Source organism: Stenella coeruleoalba (genome assembly GCF_951394435.1).
Source record: "Stenella coeruleoalba genome assembly, chromosome: 20".
Classification (NCBI taxonomy): Eukaryota; Metazoa; Chordata; class Mammalia; order Artiodactyla; family Delphinidae; genus Stenella; species Stenella coeruleoalba.
In genome coordinates, this window is record NC_137166.1 from 45,669,958 (window position 1) to 45,679,162 (window position 9,205).

Here is a 9,205-nt window from a genome sequence, read left to right on the forward strand (position 1 = left end):
AATACTAATTGATGGTTTGGTGTGCAGGGAGCAAGGATGCCTCTTCAGTGTTTTCCTCCTCAGGGCGTGGGGCCTTCAGCTGTGGCCAGGGTAGCAGCTTAATGGGCTTGGCCAGCAGCAGGAGGGAAGGTGGGCAGAGCTGAAGGAGGACCGGCTGCTGCTGTGGGAGTGCCTAGAAGGAGGTCAGTGTGGGCGGTGCATCTCCACCAGCTTGTCCCTGCAGGCCTCCCTCTGTGGGGTTGAGAAGGGCAGGGATGGGGAGAGAGGCATCTTTTTTTTTTTTTTTAGTGCCTTTGATCTGCCTTTTTTATAGCCTGCTTTATCCTGGAGGGAGTTATCTTTACTGCTGTATCTCTCTCTCTCTGTCTCTCCATCTGACAGTTTCTCTCTCTGCCTGCCATTGTTATCTCTCTTCTCTATCTTGACCTCACTGTCTCTGTCCATCTCTCTGGTCTCCTTTTGTCTTTCTCCATTTTTTGTTTATCTGTACCTGTATCTCTCTCTGTATCTCCCGCTGTCTCCATCTCTCTCTCTCTCTCTTTTTTTTTTTTGGCCGGGCTGCGTAGCATGTGGGATCTTAGTTCCCAACCAGGGATCGAACCCACGCTCCCTGCATTGGAAGCATGGAGTCTTAATCACTGGACCGCCTGGGAAGTCCCTCCATCTCTCTCTTTATATCTCTTCTTGTGTCTCTTTTTCTCTCTGTGTCTTTCTTGTATGTGCCTCACTCTCTGTCCCTCTCCATTTTTCTCCCTGTCCCTGTAACTCCTCAGTCACCCAAAGTGGGACCCCCATCTCTCCCCTCCCCGACAAGGCAGACCTCAGCCTGGTTGCCCCAGGCAGAGCTGACCATGGAGGGGCCGCTCTGCACCTACCTGTCCTGGGCTGGGGCAAGGCCCACCGGTGACTATGACACCCCATCCTGCCCACCTGTGGCTCAGGGTTCGGTAGAATAGTATTTCCCCAAAAGGACGCTGTAGCTGATTCTGGTGGTGGAGCGGCTGGAAGAAGGACCTTGGTTCTTGTCTTCTTTGAAGAAAGAATTCAGCAAAGAGACAAAGATTACGAAAAAGATAAGAGCGTTTATTAGAAGCAAAGTACACGTGGCAGAGTCACAGAGGTTGCACACAATAGGGGCAGCTTAGGTTGCTTTTATAGGGGCAACTTTCCGGGTTTTTTTTCTGACCAATCATCTCCATATTTGGTCCTGGTGTGGGCACCAATCTCTCAGCCAAGATGGATTCCAGCTGGCATCTTCTCCCTCTTGCCCTTTCCCTAGACTGAGGGCCTTTTCTGAGCATGTTTTGGGCTGGGAAATCCACAAGAACGCACCCAGTCAGGGCCCAATACCTCTGCTGGTATCCCATCTCGAAGCAGCAGGAGACCAGCCGCAACTGCTCACCCGGGGGCCTATCTCCTACCTCAAATCCCTCCCGAGAGATGTGGACTCAAAAACATCTTATTGGGAGGCTGAAGGGCAATGGTTCATCTTCTGTAGCTTCTTCAGGCTGACACTGGGTTCATAGACCGGACCTCATCGGGGCCATGGAGCTCTTACCTTGCCTTGTTCGGGGCCCCAGGGCAACTTCCGCTGTTATTCCGGCAGGACTGGTTTCAGGCAGTGGATGCAATCCCTGCATCGCCATCATCTTGAATTGCTGTAACCTGGAAAAAGCAAACTTAACAAGCAGGTTAAAAAAGCAAGCGCTAAAGATCAGCCTTCGAGCAGGCCCTTGCTTTTCCCATCGATCTGCCTTAGCCAGGGTCAAGACAAAGGGCTGCCCTAGGCCCACCCTTAACCCTAATATAGCCCCAAGGGGGCCCAGAAGGTCTCACCCCAGTAGTAGGGTAGGACACTCAGGAACAACTAGAAAGGCATGTGAGATCAAACACTGTTCAAACCGGCAAGCGAGGGGCCCAGGGAAGTAATGCGCTCAGGCTTTCTGTCAACACCAGTTAACTGTGCAACTTTTAGAGGAAAGAGGCCCAGCATGAGAAATCAAGACAGAATAAGTGGCTGCCGTATCAATTTAAAAACTCCATCTTCTTACCTGCCACATCAAGGACCACCTGGGGCTCCTCGACAGAGACCGACAGCTCGTGAGGGGGCATGGGGGAGCCGCCAGAATCCCTGGGACCGCCTCAGTTGTCCAGCATGGCCATCTGGAGCAGAGACGCCTTTCCCCTTCAGGACTGAGGGCACGCCCATCTCCAGAGACCGGTCTCTTTGCAGACTGGGCATGGCCTGGGGGCGCTCCTGGCATTTACAGGCCCAGTGGCCAGTTGACTTATATTTGAAGCATTCCCTCTTGTTGGTTTTACCTCGACACTGATGGTTGAACCTAGACTGAGGCCTTCTCTGCGCATGTGTTGGGCTGGGAAATCCACAAGAATGCACCCAATCAGGGCCCGATGCTCCCGCTGGTATCCCATCTCAAAGCATCAGCAGGAGACCAGCTGCAGCTGCTGAGTCTGGGGCCTATCTATCTCCTACCTCAGAGCCATTGGAAGAAATGGGAGAAATAGGTTTCAAGTGGCCGAAACTCACCAGTTTTCATCCCCACAGCCCTTCCACACTCAGCAGGGGGGTCTCCTGCCCCAGCAGAGCCTTGTCTCCTCTGTGATACTAGATGTCCCTCAGCCCTCTGGCATCTTTCCCTCCAGATGGACAAACAGATATTGTCTGTGCCTCCCGGCTGTGTGGCCACAAAAAGGAGGTTATAAACAGGTTTTCTTCCTATAGAATTGCAAAGACCAACCCTCCACGTGAGGCAGGTGACAGGGTTAGGAGTCAGAGGGCCTGGGTTCAAATCTCAGAGCTGCCACTCAGAACTGTGTGTCGTGGGCAAGTCACTTATCCTCTCTGTGCCTCAGTTTCCTCATCTTTACAATGGGGGTAATAATAAGACCTATCTCTGGGTGTTGTTGTGAGAAACATATGAGTCGATATGTGAGACATGTTCAGAACAGTGCCCGACACACAGTAGTTGCTCAATGAACGTTCTATGTCATGACTACGTCCTGTGATCCCATCTATGGTCACCTATCATCACCGGCTTTGGCTGCTGTCTCTGCCATTTCTACAGTCACTTCCACCATCCCATTATCTGTTCTCCATGTTCTCACCCCGCGAGGTCACAGCCCTCTCCTCTTTATTTGCCCCAAAGTACCACTAACAGTAGGAGGAAGCTTTTAGTAAAACCTGACATCTCGCAATGATGGATCCTGTCAGATGCTCTGGCCTCCTACCTGCCCCTTCCCCGGCCCCTCCTGCAAGGCCCCTCCAGGCTGCTGCTCTTCCTAGCTGCCTGCCGGCTGCCATGCTTCAGGGCTCTGCTCACAACCCACAAGCAAGTGTTCTCTCGATCATCACTCCCCACATCGCTCCTTGAATCCGGAGTCCCAAATATGCTTTCCCCAGCCAAGGTAAGAAGAACGCATTGATGTTACTGTAGTAGATGCTTTGTGAGCCCAGCACCCCCGACCTCTTTCCGGAATCAGCACCCCCATTATGTTTTGGGGACCCACGGGCCCCTTATTCTCAAGCCCTGTGGCTCTGGTAGGGCTGGCCCCTCCCTCCAGCTCCAGGGAAGTGCATGTGACTCAGAACAGCCAATCAGAGCACGTCAGCCCCTGGTCACGCCCCTCGGTCACACCCCTTGTTCAGTACCTGGGAGTCAGGACAGGGCTTCTATTTCCCTGAGGCCACTAAGCGGACGGCATGTAAGCCCCGAGTGGCTCAGCTCTACCTTGGCCGTGTAGTCCGGAGACCCTGCCTGAGAGTGAGGACAACGCTGAGGGAAGCAGAGCCAGTGGCAAGATTCCCGCGAGCAGACAACCCCTCAATCGGGTGTGCTCAAAACCAGACTTTTACATTAACGGAGTCAATAATTCTCCTCTCTTTTTCCCATTTATTTTATTTATTTATTTATTTATTTATGTCACTAGCAACCAAAAGAAACCTTCCTAATTCAGTTGGCATGATTTCTGCAGCGGTGCGCTAGCCGGAATGTCGAGGACATCGATTCCCTGTGGAGTAAGGAATTCCTTCACTGTCATGGAGTAAGGGGTCTGGTGCCAGTTACTCGGCTTCTACTCCTGCTTCCTTACCTAACCAGCAAAGTAGAGTGTTCCTGTTTCACCAAGTTAAGGCTGCACTTGAGCCAAATTAAAAAAATATTTTTTTTTTTTTTGCCTGAAATGCTATCATGAAAATGAAAAGACCCACCATAGAGAGCAGGTATTTGTTACACATATAATAACAAATGCTTACTATTTACCGAGCACTTGCTGTGACTGTGCACAAGAGATCTATAGCAGCTATAGCAAAGACCACAGACTGGGGGCTCAAACAACAATGACTATTTCTCAGTTCTGGAGCCTGGGAGTCCCAGATCAGGGTGTCAGCATGGTCAGGTCCTGCTGAGAGCTCTCTTCCAGGCTTGCAAACGGCCATCTTCTTGGTGTATCTTTCCATGGCAGAGAGAGAGCTCTGGTGTCTCTTCCTCTTCTTTTTTATTTATTTTTTTTCATTTGGAAGATCTATAGTTTTTCACTATATTTAATTCTATGTCCCATCTGTTTTTTTTTGTTTGTTTGTTTGTTTTTGTGGGATCTTAATTCCCCGACCAGGGATTGAACCCAGACCCCGGCAGTGAAAGTGCTGAGTCCTAACCACTGGTCCACCAGAGAATTCTCTCTCTTCCTCTTCTTATCAGGGCACTAATTCCATCATGGGGATTCCCCACCCTTATGATCTCATCTGAACCTAATTACCTCCCAAAGGCCCCCACCTCTAACTACCACCACATTGGGAGTTAGGGCTTCAACATATGAATTGGTGGGGAGGGGTACAAATATTCAGCCCATAGCAAAAGGTAAGGTTTATAGTGACCCCATTTTACAGATGAGGAAACTGAGATACAGGGAAGTGTGGTGTTGTGGCCATGCTCTCACAGTTGCACACTCAGGATTTTAATCTGGTGGTCTGGCTTACTGATTATACTATACTGCTTCTCAAAAGGTCAGTATTCAGAATATACAAAGAGCCCCTGTAAATAAACAAGTTGACTCAATAGAAAACAGGCAAAAACATGAATAAGCAGTTGCCGAATAAGCAGCATGGCCAATAAGCATATGCTAATATGCATATGCTAAGGAAATGCTAATTAGAACCATATGAAATACCACTATCCCACTAGATGAGGAAGAAAGTTAAGAAGTCTGAAAATACCAAGTGTTGGCAGGGATGTGGAGCAACAGAAGTGCTGATGGAGAGGTGTAACTTGGTACAAACACTTTAGAAGACAATTTGGCATTACTCAGCAAATGCCTATGCTATAACCCAGCAATTCCACTCCCAGGTATACGTATCCTAAAGAAACGCATGTGACATGTATCCCAGGAGACGTGTTCAAAAACGTTCATAGCAGTATGGTTTGTAATAGCAAAAACCTGAAAACATCTCAAATATCTTTTGTCAGCACAATGAGAAAATTAGGGAAGACTTCACAGAAGTGAAAATTGGATGAACTGCAGATACAGCATGGGTGACCCTTAGAAACATAATGTTCAGTGAAAAAGCAAGCCTCAGAAGAATACCCACAGTATGACACTGTTCTCTAAAAGCAGTACCTTTTGTTACAGAAAATTTAAAACACAAACAGAAGCAGACTGAAGGATATAATGAAGCCTCGTATCTTGATCAGCCAGACTCAACAATTTTTAACTCAAATCCAGCTTCACTTCTACCCCACCCCTCTTGTATAATTTTGAAGCAAATCCCAGACATCATTTCATTTCCTTAGTAAATATTTCAATGTATTTCTCTAAGATAGAAACTCTTAAAGAGAACTATAACCTGAATACCATTGTCACACCAAGAAAATTAACAATAATTCCTTAATATCATCAAATATCCACATTTCCAATTGTCTCATAAATGTAATAAAATTATTAGTAGTTTATTTGGATCAGGACCCAAATAAGGTAGCTTCACTGAAGTTGATTGACATGCCTCTTAAATCGCTTTTAATCTGTAGGTTTCTTTTTTCACCTTACGGAAAATGATGAAAGTTTACTAGATTCTTATACACTATTCAAACAAGGGTGGAAAGTGTCTAAAATACTTTAGTCAACACTGCAAGCTACCAATTTCATCAATAACAGGCCATTTTTAACACCCACTATGTTAATTATTAATAAGCCACTCAATATGCAAATGAAAAGCCATTTCTAACTTTCATCATGCTAATTAGTGAAGTCTCTGGTGTTTCTCAAAGATAGTTGAAGCCCTTGAGGTAATTGCCTATTTGGCTTTTGATCAGATGCTGGCTGACTCTTCTGGAAGTGTGTATTCCACCTTAGGCCAACTGATGGCCCCTGGAGTTTAACTTAAATGAAACATATATTTAAATCGCCCTGTGTCTTAGTGTGAGTTCCTTAAAAACAGACTCCAAGGGACTTCCCTGGTGGTCTAGTGGTAAAGAATCTGCCTTCCAATGTGGGGGACACAGGTTCAATCCCTGGTCGGGGAGCTATGATCCCACATGCTGCAGGGCAGCTAAGCCCGTGTGCCACAACTACGGAGCCTGTGCTGTAGAGCCCACAAGCCAAAACTACTGAGCCCGTATGCCACAACTACTGAAGGCCGCGCGCCTAGAGCCCGTGCTTTGCAAGAGAAGCCACCACAATGAGAAGACCGCGCACCGCAGCGAAGAGTAGCCTCCGCTCACCGCAACTAGAGAAAGCCTGAGTGCAGCGACGAAGACCCAACACAGACAAAAATAAATAAATAAATAATTTTTAAAAATAAATAAATTAATGAATTTTAAAAATGCTGATAAAAATTTTAAAATGTATATGAATACAAAAAAGACCTACAACAAAGTAATTTTGAAAAGAACAATGTTGCAAGACTTATACTATGTGATTTTTTTTTATAGACTTTTTTAAAAATAGATTTTATTTTATTTATTTATTTTTGGCTGTGTTGGGTCTTTGTTGCTGCACGCGGGCTTTCTCTAGTTGTGGCTAGCAGGGGCTACTCTTCGTTGTGGTGTGCGGGCTTCTCATTGCGGTGGCTTCTCTTGTTGCGGAGCACGGGCTCTAGGCGCGCAGGCTTCAGTAGTTGTGGCACGTGGGCTCAGTAGTGTGGCTCGGGGGCTCTAGCGCAGGCTCAGTAGTTGTGGCGCACAGGCTTAGTTGCTCCATGGCATGTGGGATCTTTCTGAACCAGGGCTCAAACCCATGTCCCCTGCATTGGCAGGCAGATTCTTAGCCACTGCGCCACCCGGGAAGCCCACTATGTGATTTTTGACTTACTATAAAACTACAGAAATCAGGAGTGTCATATTGGCATAAAGGTAAACAAAAAGATCAAGGAGTTAGAAGACTAGTGAGGCCAGAAATAAACACACACATATATGGTCAATTAACTTTTGACAAAATAACCAAGGTAATTCAATGGGAGAAAAGACAATCTTTTCAACAAGTGGTGCTGAAATAGCTAGAAGTCCATATGGTAAGAAGTGAACCGCAACCCTTACATCACACCATACAAAAAATTAACTAAAAATAGATCATAGACCCAAGCATATGTGCTACAACTATAAAACAGCTAGAAGGAAACATTTTTAAAATTGTGACCCTAGGTAGACAAAAATTTCTTTTTTTTCTTTTTTCTTTTTCTTTTTGGCCATGCTGAGAGGCTTGCAGCATCTTAGTTCTCGCTCCAGGGGTTGGACCTGGACCTTGGCAGTGAAAGTGCCGAGTCCTAACGACTGGACCGCTAGGGAATTTCCAAAGGTTTCTTAAATAGGACACAAAGGCACACAGCATAACAGAAAAAAAAAAACAAAACCCTGATATGGTGGAATTCATCAATTAAACACTTCTGCTCTGAGAAAGGCACAGTTTAAAAAATGAAAAAAAATTAGTCTTTTGTTTTTAGTCTGTGTTTACATAGAGGAGAATACATATTACAGATTCACAATACATATATTTGGCAAAGGACTATATCCAGAAAATATAAAGAACTCATAACTCAATAATAAGAAAACAAACAATCTAATTAAAACGGGAGGCTTCCCGGGTGACGCAGTCGTTAAGAATCCGCCTGCCAATGCAGGGGACACGGGTTCGATCCCTGGTCCAGGAAGATCCCACATGCCGCAGAGCAACTAAGCCCGCGTGCCACAACTACTGAGCCCTCGTGCCACAACTACTGAAGCCCACGCACCTAGAGCCCATGCTTCGCAACAAAAGAAGCCACCGCAATGAGAAGTCTGCGCACCACAACAAAGAGTAGCCCCCGCTCGCCGCAACTAAAGAAAGCCCGCGCTCAGCGACAAAGACCCAGTGCAGCCCAAAATAAATAAATAAATAGGGAATGTATATATATATCTATATATATATATCTGAATCACTTTGCTGTACAGCAGTGATTAACACAACACTGTAAATCAACTATACTTCAATAAAAAAATTTTTAAATTTTTTAAAATAAAAAATATTGTCTTTCTATAAATGAAAAAAAAAAAGTATCTCAGAGAGTCGTTTTAAGGATTGAACGAATGGTTAGCACAGTGACTAACACATAGTAGGGACTCAGGAAATGTTAGCTAAATAGGTATATAAATATATATATTCCAGTTTCCCCCAAAATGTACAATGTAGATAAATTATTAGAGAAAAATGACTAGAAAGAAACACACTAATATACTGTGTGATTATTTCAGAGTGGTAAAATTGTGGGTAATTTAAAAATTCTCATTCAAAACCATACAATAAGTGTGCATATATTTTCCTTATTTTTTTATGCATATATTTTCTAATAACAGTGGAGATTATTAAAAAGGTAAAAGCTTTGGGCTGTTGTAGGTAGGTCCAAGGAAACTCACTGAAGAGTCGTTTGTAGGTAGGAGATGATGTGACACCAGTAGACATCCAGCGGGTTCAAGTGACTTCAGTTGTGTTACTCCTTGCAGTGGAGTCCTGGGAAGCCAGCAAAATGAGTGAAGCTGTGTATATATCTCTCTGTTACAAAAACAAAGTCTCAGTGTAGGAAAATGCAGCTGATTTTTGTGTGTTGACTATGTGTCCTGCCACTTTTCTGAATTCATTCATTCAAGTTTTAGCAATGGGGGGGGAGAATCTTTAGGGAATTCTACATATAAGATCATATCATACATTTATGATATAATAT